Source organism: Schistocerca piceifrons, chromosome 2, assembly GCF_021461385.2.
Source record: "Schistocerca piceifrons isolate TAMUIC-IGC-003096 chromosome 2, iqSchPice1.1, whole genome shotgun sequence".
NCBI classification, from domain to species: domain Eukaryota; kingdom Metazoa; phylum Arthropoda; class Insecta; order Orthoptera; family Acrididae; genus Schistocerca; species Schistocerca piceifrons.
Window position 1 is genome coordinate 365,503,595 of NC_060139.1, and position 14,724 is coordinate 365,518,318.

The 14,724-nt window shown below is 39.7% G+C and overlaps 1 pseudogene; it reads left to right on the forward strand.

Annotated features, from left to right (window-relative positions):
- Positions 1–14,300: 14,300 nt before the first annotated feature.
- LOC124778336 lies at positions 14,301–14,418 on the forward strand (annotated as a pseudogene).
- The last annotated feature ends 306 nt before the right edge of the window (positions 14,419–14,724 follow it).

The following is a 14,724-nucleotide window of genomic DNA, read 5'->3' on the forward strand; positions in this document are numbered from 1 at the left end:
TAAAAGTTTTTCTTTTAAACGCCGCTTCCCACGTCATTCCAGAAAGTAGATACTGCGCTCTTGGAAGCAAATACTGGCTGAGAAAAATAAAACTAGACTGAAAAATACTAGGCAACCCAATTTAAATCATCCTCATCCGAGACAAATGCTGTGCCAACCTCTTCATCTCAGAGTTGCACTTGCAACCTACATCCTCAGTTATTTGCTGGATGCATTCCAATCTCTGTCTTCCTCTACAGTTTCTACGCCCTACAACTCCCTCTAGTACCATGAAACTTTTTCCTGATGATGTCTCAGCGGATGTCCTACCATCCTGTCCCTTCTTCTTGCCAGTGTCTTCCACATATTCCTTTCCTTGCCGATTCTGCGGATAACATCTTCATTGCGTACCTAATCAGTCCACCTAATTTTCAACATCCTTCTGTAGCAACACATCTCAAATGTTTCCACTATCTTCTGTCTCGGTTTTCACACAGTCCATGTTTCACTACCATACAATGCTGTGCTGCAAATGTACATTCTCAGAAGTTTGTTCCTCAGAGTAAGGCCTGTGTTTGATTCTGGTAGACTTCTCTTGGCCAGGAATATCCTTTCTGCCAGTGCTAGTCTGCTTTTGATGTCCTCCTTGCTCCGTCAGTCATTGGTTATTTTGCTGCCTACGAAGCAGAATTCCTTGACTTCGTCTACTTCGCGATCACAAATCCTGATGTTAAATTTAGCGCTGGCCCCATTTCTGCTACTCCCCATTACTTTCGTCTTTCCCTGATTTACTTTCACTCCATATTCTGCACTCACTAAATTTTATATTACGTTCTGGACTTTCACTGAGGGTAACAATGTCATCAGCGAATCATATCATTAATATCCTTTTACTTTGAATTTTAATTCTACTTTTGAAACTTCCCGTCATTGCTTCTTTGATGTGTAGATTGAACAGAAGGGGCGAAAGATTATATACCTGTCATACACTCTTTTTAATCCAAGCATTTCGTTCTTGGTCTACTACTCTTATTGTTCCCCCTTGGTTCTTGTACATACTGTACATTACCTCTATTTCCACATAGCATACCCCCATTTTTCTCAGAATCTCGAACGTCTTGCACCACGTGACACTTTAGAATGCTTTTGCCAGGTCGACAAATCCTGTGAACGTGTCGTGATTTTTCTTTCGTCTTGCTTTCATTATAAACTGCAACGTCAGGACTGCCTCTCTGATGTTTTTACCCTTCCTAAAGCCAAACCAACAATCATTAACACTTTCTCAGTTCCCTTTTCAATTCTTCTATATATTATTCTTGTCAGCAACTTGGAAGCATGAGCTTTTAAGCTGAGTGTGCGATAATTCTGACACTTATCAGCTCTGACAATCTTCGGAATTGTGTGGAGGTTTTTTTTTGAAAGGTAGATGGTATACAGGCAGACTTATATATTCTACACACAAACGCGAATAGTCGTTTTGTTGCCACTTTCCCCAATGTCTAAAAATTTTTTATCTATCGCTTCTTCCTTATTAGATCTTAAGTCTTCCAAAGCTCTCTTACATTCTGATTCTAATAGTGGATCACGTGTCTCTTCTGTATGACTGCTGTTTCTTCTCCTATCACGTTAGCAGACAAGTCCTCCCTCTCATAGAGGCCCTCGGTGTATTCTTTCCGCATAACAACACTCTCTTCGTATTCAACAATGGAATTCCTACTGCACTCTTAATGTTACGACACTTGCTTTCAGTTTCAGCGAAGGTTGATTTGGCTTTTCTATATGCTGAGTCAATGCTTCCGACAATCATTATTTATTTTTCGACTTCTTCACAGTTTTTATGCAGCTATTTCGTCTTATCTTCCCTGCCCTTGCTGTTTATTTCATTCCTAAGTGACTTGTATTTCTGTATTCCAGAATTTTTCTGAACGTATTTGTACTTCCTTCTTTCGTCTATAAGCTGAAGTATTTCTTCTTTTACCCTCTGTTCCTTCGCAGTTACCTTCTTTGTAAATATATTTTCCTTTCCAACTTCAATGATTGCCGTTTGTAGAGATGTCCATTCCTCTCCTGCTGAACTGCCTACTGAGCTATTGTTTATCGCAGTATGTATAGCTTTGGAGGACTTCAAGCATATCTTTTCATTCTTTGTGCATTGATTCTTCCTGACTAGTCTCTTAAACTTCAGCCTACTCTTCATCATTGTTAAATTGTGATCTGAGTCTATATCTGCTTATGGGTACGGCTTACAATCCAGTATCAGGTTTCGGAATGTCTGCCTGACCGTGATGAAATCCAACCGAAATCTTCCTGTACCTCCCGGCCTTTTCCAAGTATACCTCCTCCTCCTGTGATTATTGAACAGAGTATTCGCTATTACTTGCTGAAATTTACTGCAGAACTCAGTCTTTTTCCTCTCTCATTCCTAATACCAAGCCCTTATGTCCCGCAAACCTTTCTGCCACCCCTTCCACTAGAACAGCATTCTAGTCCTCCATCACTCGTAGATTTTCATCTCCCTTTACGTACTAAATTACCCGTTCAGTATCCTCGTATACTTTATCTCTTCATCTTCGACTTGCGACGTCGGCATGCATATTTGAATTACCGTTGTCAGTGTTCCACATACCAGAGCCACAAGAATGAATAGCGAACCTAACGGCAAACCTCCCACAGGTAGACAAACATGGCTGGCCTGTCATCCTTCAGTCCACTCAGGAGGCGAGCCAAGGTTCAGTACTAGCTGAGTCAACCCGCCGGGTGAAAGCTGCAGCTTCTGGCCTTCAGACCAGGGGCGCCGCGAAGCACAACTGGGTTGAAGAACATTTCCATAAAGCTCTTAATAAATGAACACTTGAATAAATACTCCGATCTTCTTTGAATATTCTCCGTCTCTTCTTTTAATCCTATTGGGTGAAGCTTACAGACTGACGTGCAGAACTCAATAATCAGTGGCCGAAGAGTTTTGTAGGTCAATTCGTTCTTGAGTGAATTGAATTTTCTTAGGACTCTCCCAGTGAATCTCATCCTTGGATCTGGTTTACCTACAGCCGTTCCAGTTCAGGTCAGCAGCAATAACATCGCTGTTGGATGGACATTAGCCAACATTCGAACACTACTATTTTCAAGTTATGTGTCTCCTACGAAAGCATCATCATTTAGCCTTTCGACGCCTCATTAACGGTAGCTGCTAGATTGCTGGACGCTGTTCGAAGTGGAATGGAGATCACGTGAAGCAGCATGAGATATAATATTCAAAACATAATTTTTCTTTAGCGGTTCTGCTCTCCCTTGGTAGAGTCCGCTGCTCATGGGCAATCACCTATGTATAAGCTTGGCTTTTTTATTATTGTAGTTCTACGGCTGCATGCTATTCCTTGCGCCAAACGCGTATCAATATCTTTTTATATGTGGATCGTGGAGACGTTGCTCTCAGGTATTCCTATTTAGTTTGGGTACTGAGTTTGCGAGAGAGAGACACGGACAGGCCACTATTTTCTTGGATGTGTGCCGATGACCATATTTATCCTGGTCAATTAACCGTACAAGCGCAGTAGATGTTACTCAACCACCGTAAACATCGTGGAGTTCTGCATTTCGGCTGGTTCGGTTCTATCTTCAAATGGGAAGGGATTTGATCTGCGGACTCTAGCAGCTTTTTGTGGCACAACTACTGATAATCGAAGATTCGTTAGTGCCAGTAAACCTCCGATTCTCTACACTAACGAACTCCTATTAATAAAAGAACTTCGAACTTACGATTAAATAAATAAATGCGTGTTAAATATTTGACGTTAAGTAGATAATCAGGAAAAAGCTTTGAAAAGATATGAAATTATACTTAAGGTTTGCTGGAAATCGGTAAGTGCTCTGACTGTCGAAAACTGGTTGAGTATAGTCTGGGAAATTGCTCGCAGTGAGTTATAGTGCCTCAACATATATACATAGTTTCTAACAGTAATTCTTATCTTACATCGTTAAACCTTTAACATAAGATCATTCCTTTTAATGAGAGGATTCTGGCAACATTTTAAATTCGATCAATAATTATATGAAGATACTGAAAATCAAATTTTTGTTGTCCCTGTAATGCGTTAGGTAGGTAACTGCAACTGAGATTGTGCATCATGAATCACAAACTGGATTAGGCGTTTGCTAATACAGATAGCTGATGATACGCCTCTCTTTGACGGTAACAGCAGACGTAGCGGAAAGAAATGATGTGAAACAGAATGTTCAAAATTTGTAGGTGTGCATATGTGATACGAACGTGAATTGGAAATACCATATCAGAAACCTTGTTGAACCAATCAGTAACGTTTAACTTGCTTGTGGTTGTAAATACGCTACAAAATTATTTTACTTTCTCTACTTTCAATCCATATTTTAATATCATATGATGCAAAGGTCCGGATGTCGAACTCTAAGTCGGTTCTAGTTCAAATGGCTCTGAGCACAATGGGACTTAACATCTGAGGTCATCAGTCCCCTAGAACTTAGAACTACTTAAGCCTAACTAACCTAAGGACATCACACACATCCATGCCCGAGGCAGGATTCGAACCTGCGACCGTAGCGGTCGCGCGGTTCCAGACTTTAGCGCCTATAACATCTCGGCCACCTCGGCCGGCAACTATGTGTTGTACAATGATATATTTTAATAGGTATTTTCAGTGGCAAATGTGGATGCTGTCTGTGAAATGTGTTACGAATAGTGTTCGTAGCAAAGAGGTAATAAATTTAAACGTCATGCATGATACTGCAGATTTTGACACGCCGTAGTGTGTGACGTCATGTCTCCTAAACTACATTTCATACAATGGTACAATTTTGCTGGTACACACTGTGGTTTATGTGAAGTATGTCTGAAAAATACTACGTTCCGAAAGATTGTCGTGACGTTGGATCCTCGCGCCAGATGTCACTGCTAATGCTTGAACCTTCCTCTTTCATTTGCAGCTGGTTCCGTTATTCTGCGGTAGTTAGCGACAGCAGAGGAGGGGTCCAAAATGGAGTCTGATATGGAAGCGCTTATAAACCAGCGATGTGTGATTGAATTCCTCACTGCTGAAGAAACTGGCCCGATTGAAATCCATCGACGCTTGCAAAAGACGTATACAGACGATAAAATAGACGTGAGAAATATGAGGCGCTGGATACGGCATTTTATGGGTGTAGGAAAGGGTGTGCATGATAAGCCACTGCCCGCTGACCCTGCACAGCTGCCATCCCACGCAATGAAGAGCGTCTTAATCGGCGGATAACGACCAAAAAATTGTGTGCAATGCTGAATGTCGGATGTAATGCCTTGGAAACAATGTTGCAACATCTGGGTTACCGCAAAGTATGTGCGAGATAGGTCCCGTAGATGCTTACAGAAGAACAAAAAAACTCATCAAATGGATTTTTGTCGGGACAAGCTGGACCATCATGCAGCTGAAGATGACAATATCCTGAATATCATCGTCACCGGAGATGCAATGTGCAGGAATCCAAATAACAGTCCACGGAATGGCGACAAAGAAAAAATTCAAGACACAGCCGTCTGAAGCCAAAGTGATGTGCACAGTCTTCTGGGATAGCCAGGGGGTGGTTCTTTTTAGATGTCCTGGAGCCTGGAGAAACTGTCAATTCATCACTCTGCAAGACGGCACTGACTAAGCTGAAAGCCTGAGTTTCCAGGATAAGGCCAGAGAAGAAGACCAACTGTCACCTGCAACATGGTTTTGCGACCACACAACTCATTGCAAATCTCGGCTGGACTGTCTTGCCACAACCACCGTATAGTCCCGATTTAGCGCCTTCAGACTTGCATCTCTTTGGGTCTCTGAAAGATGGACAACTTGGCGAACATTTTCAAGACTCGGATGCTGTTGTCAAAGCTGTAAGGAAGTGGTTAGCCTGAGCTGGTTCCGAGTTTTACAAGCGCGGCACGTAGTCTCTGGTTCATCGTTGACAGAAGTGCATAACGAATGGTGGTGTCTATGTGAAAAAATGACATTCTGTAGCTGAAATATTCCTCTATTTGGCTGTGTTGTTATGATTTATGTATCTCCTGTATTCCCGTGAATAAAAATAGAAGGCAATTCTTTCGGAACGACCCTCGTAGTAAAGAAGTGATAAATTAAAACGACAAGTGTAAGTAGGCTGTTTATGTTTCCTTATTGGCAACGTTACGTAGCGCTCTGTATGAAAAATCACTGGCTGTACTGTGTGCAGTCTGTGGCTAGTTTGCATTGTTGTGTGCCATTGTAGTGTTGGGCAGCTGGATGTGAACAGCGCGTAGCGTTGCGCAGTTGGAGGTGAGCCGCCAGCAGTGGTGGATGTGGGGAGAGAGATGGCGGAGTTTTGAAATTTGTAAGACTGGATGTCATGAACTGTTATATATATATTATGATTTTTGAACACTAGTAAGGTAAATACATTGTTTGTTCTCTATCAAAATCTTTCATTTGCTAACTATGCCTATTAGTAGTTAGCGCCTTCAGTAGTTTGAATCTTTTATTTAGCTGGCAGTAGTGGCGCTCGCTGTATTGCAGTAGTTCGTGAAACAAAGATTTTTGTGAGGTAAGTGATTTGTGAAAGGTATAGGTTAATGTTAGTCAGGGCCATTCTTTTGCAGGGAGTATTGAAAGTCAGATTGCGTTGCGCTAAAAATATTGTGTGTCAGTTTAAGGACAGTCATGTATAATTTTTCTAAGGGGATGTTTCATATGTCGACCCTTAGCCGAGGATACCTCACTGGAATCTTCTGACTGTTTCTCGTAGTTTGTGTAATTAGTGTAGCTTTTGTTTATTGCTAGCTCGTAATTATAGAGAGAATTTCCTTTGTAGTTGTAGTTTTTCATTGTTGTACAGTAAAGCAGTTGTGGCATGCATGTAAATTTGCACCAAGTATTGCGCAGCTGCACTTGCAATTAACGAGATATTATTTTCAGTGCTATGTTAATGTGTTCTCTTATTTTTGCTCTTCAAATTGTGTTTTACTGTGTTGTCGTGTGAAATATTGTGACAATAATGGCGTGTGAAAAACGTAATACTAGACTCCAAAGTAAACTGAGAAATGACAGTGAAGACGAAAGCAGTGTGTTAGCGCCACCATGTAATGAATTAACTAATGTTCAAAGTAGTAATTTGGTAACTGTGCATAGGGAAATGGAGCGGGCTGCAAATAATGGTGTAGGCAGTGAAACAATTAGTGAACAGGGAAGCATTATCGATCGATCGGTCGGCAACAGCTCGCCTCAGGATTCCGAAATGACACGACACAATCTTGCAAATACTGTAGATTCAGGTTTTGGGTCCTCACCGTTTTCTCAAATAAATCAAGACACATTTTCTACTTTTCAAAATGCGAATATTGCCGGCTCAAATGCACTGCTGAATAGCACTGAGGAACATGTTTCAGACACCAGTGCACTGTTATTACAGTTAATGCAACAAATGGGACAAAGGCTACAAAAGTTAGACACAACGCTTGAACAAAATCAGAAACAAATGGGACAAAATCTTCAAAAGTTAGACACAATGGAACAAAATCAGAGACAAACACAGCAAAAGCTTCAAAAGTTAGACACAATGGAACAAAATCTTCGGAAGTTAGACACCACGCTTGAACAAACACGTGAAGATTTAACTACTGAGTTACATAAAATCGAAGCGAAATGTCAAAAAGTCTGTAATGACGTAAAAACACAAATTTGTGAGCATTTCCAACCTATTTTTTCGCGTCATGAAAATGCATTACAGATTCACGAAGCAGCCATAAAAGAACTGCAAACTATTGTTCATGAAAATTACGACACCTTGCAAGCTAAAATTGACTCAGTTGCATCTACCGATTCGGTTACGCAACTGGCAAAAACTCAGGAAAACTTAAAAGACACAGTAGATACCCTGAAAATTGGTTCAGAAAGACACATGGAGGAAATTAATTCATTATCAGAGAAAGTAGTTGAACTTTCGGATCAGCTAAATAATTTATCTACGAAGGTAGATGATAATCTGAATGACACAAAACCGGTAGTCTTTAATGACACAGAAGAGTGCAAACAAATTAAGAAATTCAAACAAAATCAGAATCAAATTAATACGCAACACCAAAGAGAAATCCGGGAAGTACAAGATCAGCTGACACAGGTAATACAAGAATTACATATTTCAGAGGCCACTCGCGCTCCAATACGGGAAGAGGGACGAAGAAATACGGAACAGCCACAAAATAATAACTCAGGGCATTTCGGAAATTATGAAAGAATTTGGCAAGGTACACTGAATTTTGAGATGGAACCGCCGAAACGACGTAACAATGACCGACATGCGACTCGCCGACATGATGATTTTGACTATAAGCTGTTCATTACTACACGTAAATTCAAAACATTTAAGAATTCTGGCAACGACATTCATCCACAAGCACGGCTCCATCAATTCTCTCATTGTTTCCCTCCCAACTGGTCATCAGAGCACAGATTAGAATTTATGTGTGGCTATTTAGAGAATGAACCAGCTGTAAGAATGCGATCGGTCATTCACGATAGTCACAGTGAAGGGGAATTTTACCATGCCTTCCTCTCAGCATATTGGTCTCAAGCTACACAAGACCGAGTAAAACTTAGCATCATAATGATGAAACATTTTGAACAATCTGAATTTTCCAGTCTTGTGAAATATTTTGAAGACATGTTGCACAAGAATCAGTACCTGTCAAACTCATACAGCCCCTCAGAACTCATCCGCATTTGCTTAATCAAATTACCTGAACATTTACGACATATTATTTTGGCAGAACGTTGCAAAGATGACATTGAAGCTTTTCAGGGACTGTTACAAGAACTGGAAATTGACACTGACAATCGCAGAACGCAAAACAGGAGCACAACAATTACAGGTCACATCCGTCACAATTCCGCGATGAAAGAAATAATAACTGGACACGACAAGGCTATTCTCACAACACAAATCGTGACCAAAACAGACACCACCCGTATGACAACTGTTGGCAGAATTACAGGGAAAGATCGCATTTTCGTAGTAATGAATATGACAGAGATAACCATAAAAACAGACAATATGGGAACCAAAACAATTATTATCAAGGGAGACAGAATAACTTCAGATGCAACAGTTCAGCGTGCAGTTACAATTCCGGGAGAAATTCTCCACCACATGACCGACAAACAAGAAAATATGCAAACTACCGACAAAACGACAGACCTGAATTCCATCAGAACTGGCGATCTTCAAACAGGGCAGGGCCTTCTCGACAAGGTGAATTTGCAGAAGTTAGGTCTCCTAATCCCAATAACGACGCACGCCAACAAAGAGACAGACAATGACTCGCACCGCAGGCAGCCACGTGCGCCGGCTGGCTCAGGGAAAAATTACATAGACGCTAACCTTGAGAAAAATTCCAGTATTCTTTACCGATGTATACCACATGATAATTGTGTCGAAGTTGAAACACTGCGTACTAGGAAGAATAAAGGTTTACACCACATTTCACATGTAAAACCGTTTATTGAGAGACAATCTGCTTTATAACTTAGTCTTTGACATAAAACTTTTCACTTTACATTACTAGTATGCTTTGTCAGACTTAGAATCTGTTAACATGCAACAATGTTTTGAAGTTCACTCTCCAGTCTAGAACCTAGGGAACATATTTAGACAGTATTTACGAGTGCATTGTTATAGTGAACAGACGACACAGTGTTATTGTGTGTGTACATTCTTGCTTGTTAGTTGCACGATTACGTAACGACTATAAGGCTGACATACTTAGAACATGTACCTGTACTGCTAATGAGATTTTAATGTAACATTTTGGTTTACTTGAAAATACCTAATGGATTTAAATTGCTTTCTGAGAGATACCAGATGACACAGTGGTTAGTTTATTTGACAGCTACACGAATATATAAAGACGCTACTAATGTGTGACACAATTTACATTGTTGCTTTTGCGGTGTATCTGTTTTATATCTGCACAGTTTTTATGTATTATTCTGGAAAATAAAACATGTTTTAGTAGTAACTTTCGTGGTAAAGCTACAATGAGACAGCCTTTTTTGTAGCACAACAATACGTTAAGGCACAGTACTTTCTTCATCACGGCAATAAGCGTAATAACTAAGATATCTATAAGCAAAGCATTTCACTTTTGTTTCTCATGAGGTAAGTACATTGACTTCTGCAGAACTTAGCTTTGGGAGGACGATAACTACGACACTTCCACAGATATTATCTTACAACAAGACGCACAGTTTAGCGCTACAGTACACGTATTTGAGTGATTAATTTTGTACTTAAAACATTTATTTTTAAAGATATTTGAAGTACAATGATACAAAGGTTTTCCGTGATACATTTCATTCCATTGCTGTAATCTGTAACACCTGAGGGTATAATTACATTAATCCTCAGGGGGGTACACGCTTACTTTGTGTACCATGTGTTTGGCAAGCACAAGGAGCCGTAGCTAATATGGTATTTGCTTATACAACTTTACACATCGGTACCATATTTCTCTAACACAGAATTACACAGCTACCTGATTATTTAACAGAGAAACAAACATTTTTTTTTACTACGTCAGTGACAGATGTTTACGCAGTTACACAGTTGGATAACTTCACACTTATTGTATATTGTCTGTACTTTGTGAACTGTTCATATTTTTTCGGAACCATTGTGATATTATGAGAGCTTATTGCAGAAAGTTACGACGTTTTTGAGATTTGGCTGAGTTTTTATGACATTATTTTTATGATGACAATGTGTATTATGCTGTTGAGGTATGTTTATGATCAATAAGCTGATGCTATATGAGGAATTTGATTATGCTACGTATTTATTATGATGAAATATTGAAGAAGTGTCGATGAATACGAATTCTTGACCTGTGAAATTTTTATATGAGACTGTCACTGTAGCGGAAACTGATGTCGTAAATATTTCGGTAAGGAAGGTAGGTCACCTTGACGTAATGCGTTCTGGGCGCCCAGCTTCGAGATAGTCGTCGGACAAATGAAAACCATTAGGTGGAATAAAAAGAGGCCATTATCCTCGCTATTGACATTTATTTGTCGAAAGCATCGCAAATACGACACACTCAAACTTGAAAACATATGATTACACTGTGGAGCTCTTAATTTATGATATTTACTAAAATGCCTAATGAAATGATGAGAAACATTTTACATCTATTGTCTTTGTAGTTGAGAGATTGCTCATTTTGTTTGATATCTAGTTTCTAGCTGCACTGCAGCATTGGTTAAAATCAAATTTAATAGATGTACTAATATAGATATTTTATGCCTACAGATCCAGTAAATAACCATTTTAAAATCTACTTCAAAAAAACGAGGGAGTACAAAAAGACATTTCCCTTCACAGGAATTGCATACATAATTTTCGTCAATGACTGGGTAACTTATTTAGTAGTGTAAGGTAAGGTGATGCACCACCCTAGTGTTAAGATGTGACATAGGTATTAAACATGGCCATTTTTACTGTAATATTTTTTCTGCTTGAACTATGTCATGTTTAGATATAAGTTATTGCATTTGCTGCTGCTGTTTGACAGGCATAGTGCTACTGAATTTCACTTTGTATTACTCTGTTAAGCCAGTTTTACTACTGATTCATTTTTTCTTGTTTGCTGCACATTGCCTAATATTAGTTGTAATATTGCAATTGCTTTGCTAATTTCTATAATGCTGCTTGCTTTGCAAATCTGCATTTTTTGTCATTGCTGTTTGTGTTAATTGCTTTGTGCTTCTGCATTGCCTCGTCCCTTAGTTTAGCATCTGAGCTCAGTAGATTTAAGTTAGCTTAAGATGGGGTAGGCCATATAAGAGAACAAGTTGTGATGAATTGGAAGAAATGCATTGAGAAGCTATAAGAAAATGGTTTGGCCAAAAAAGTATTTTGAAAGAGGATATGAACCAAAAAAGTAGGGTTTAGGGACAACAGGTTTAGGTAAGATTTTCTTGGAAATAAATGATGAGGTAAGATAATGGAAAATAAATAATGAGGTAAGAAATATGTGAACATATAAATACAGAAAGCATGTTTGGATAGGATTTTTTTGGTGGAAACAAATGTTGAAATAAGACGAAAGATCTATCAAATGAAGTTTTGGGTTGGACTGCAGTACCAAATGTTACACTGAAAACAAACCCTGCACTTTCCTCTTGTGTTATTCTGCTATGTGTTTGTGTACCCTTGTTTATTTGTGTTTTTCCTGTCTTTATGTGTTTAGCTGATGAGAGTTATGTTGTAGAATTTTTCTAATACTATGTTATTTACTTTGTAAAGATGTTTAGACATTATTTATCTGTTCTGTTTTGTTGCTCATATGTGAAGTTGATGTTTCAAAAAGTAATTCTGATCTTTTATGTATTTACTTATGTCATAATTCCTGTAACACTGATGTATACGTTTATTTCTATTCTTTTGTAAAGCCCCTATTACTACAAATGTTATCTGTATTATTATGTTCTTAAATGATGTATTTTGTACCTTTGTTATTGTATTCTTATGTTATAAAATTGTAATTGACACCAGTTCATCAAATTAAGTAACTTGTAAGTTACACTTCACTGCACACGTTTCTGTTGGTCATAGTATATGGACGATATGTGAGAAGTAGGGACTGATAGTGTTTGCGCGTGTGTTAATAATTCAGCAAGGGACTGGATAACAGCATTGCTGGTTCTAAGGACAATTCCAAAAACTTTGTGAGTGCACAAGTGGTGGTTTATGGACTTGCTATATTGTCCGCAAGACTCTTCGATGGTGATTGTGCAACTACACAGTTGCAACAGATGGCTGCTGGCCATCTCTACAAGGTCTACAGTGGGTCTGCATCTTTGATGGCCCACCAATACCATTATCTCTACAAGGACTATAGTGGACCTGCATCTTTGATGGCCCACCAATACCGTAATCTCTACCAGGACTACAATGGGTATGCTATATGATGACCTACCTACAAATATTCTTCAAAACTTCGACTGACTCTGCGGTGGGTTTGCTCTGTTGTGGCCCATTACCTGTCTGCATGTCAAGAGTCAGCACTGTCTTTCCGTTGAAAGGACAACACTAATTCTTCAAGACTGCATGGAAATCCACTACTTCCGTGTGCATTTTCTTTTACTGCTCAGACATTGAGAAAAACACTGCTATTTTACTGTGATGAACGATCAGGACTGTCTTTATTGTCTGTGAGAAAATTTTAGCTTTTGACCAACATTGTATCAATAAGTGTGTGCATTTGATATCTTTGTTATTGTAATTATGAAAAATTTTATCAAATCATTATTGACCACTGCCCAAAACAATTTGTAAAATTTTTTGTGGGGAGTATGGGGGCTATGTAAGTAGGCTGTTTATGTTTTCTTATTGGCAACGTTACGTAGCGCTCTGTATGAAAAATCACTGGTTGTACTGTGTGCAGTCTGTGGCTAGTTTGCATTGTTGTGTGCCATTGTAGTGTTGGGCAGCTGGATGTGAACAGCGCGTAGCGTTGCGCAGTTGGAGGTGAGCCGCCAGCAGTGGTGGATGTGGGGAGAGAGATGGCGGAGTTTTGAAATTTGTAAGACTGGATGTCATGAACCGTTATATGTATTATGATTTTTGAACACTAGTAAGGTAAATACATTGTTTGTTCTCTATCAAAATCTTTCATTTGCTAACTATGCCTATTAGTAGTTAGCGCCTTCAGTAGTTTGAATCTTTTATTTAGCTGGCAGTAGTGGCGCTCGCTGTATTGCAGTAGTTCGTGAAACGAAGATTTTTGTGAGGTAAGTGATTTGTGAAAGGTATAGGTTAATGTTAGTCAGGGCCATTCTTTTGTAGGGATTATTGAAAGTCAGAATGCGTTGCGCTAAAAATATTGTGTGTCAGTTTAAGGACAGTCATGTATAATTTTTCTAAGGGGATGTTTCATACATGCTTCACGAACAGTTTTACTGCACGAACAGCGAAAATACAGTAGGCGGTAAACGATTTTTCTCTTATCATTTCGTGGCGATCTTCGGCGAAAAAAGTTTCAGAAAGGTTTGAAGTAATGCGCAAAGTTGTTCCAAGTCACTAAGTACTCTAATTCTCAAATACTGGAAGACTGAAGTATGGCTGTTCGCGCGTCGTGGGCAGCACTGCATTCTCACCTTCAGCCCCGCCCCTTTGGTAAGCAGGTGGTTCTTTCCACACAGCGATGATTTCCGGACTGTGAGTGATATGTGAACCAAGTTTGGTTGGAGTTGGTCCGGTGGTTTGTATACGTACATCCATTTTTATAATTTCTGTGGTTGTATGAAGCCAACGGCCCTGCCGCAGTGGAAACACCGGTTCCCGTCATGTCACCGAAGTTAAGCGCTGTCGGGCCGGGATAGAACTTGGATGGGTGACCATCCGGTCTGCTGAGCGCTGTTGGCAAGCGGGGTGCACTCAGCCCTTGTGAGGCAAACTGAGAAGCTACTTGATTGAGAAGTAGCGGCTCTGGTCTCGTAAACTGACATACGGCCAGGTAAGCGGTGTGCTGACCGCATGCCACGCCATATCCACATCCAGTGACGCCTGTGGGCTGAGGATGACACGGCGTGCGGTCGGTAACATTGGGCCTTCCTGGGCCTGTTCTGACGGAGAGTTTTTGTGGGTGTATGGATCTGGATTTACTAATTCTGTTCGCAACACACTTCGCTAACAGTATCCATCTATACCTCTGAATGCACCTGCAAAATT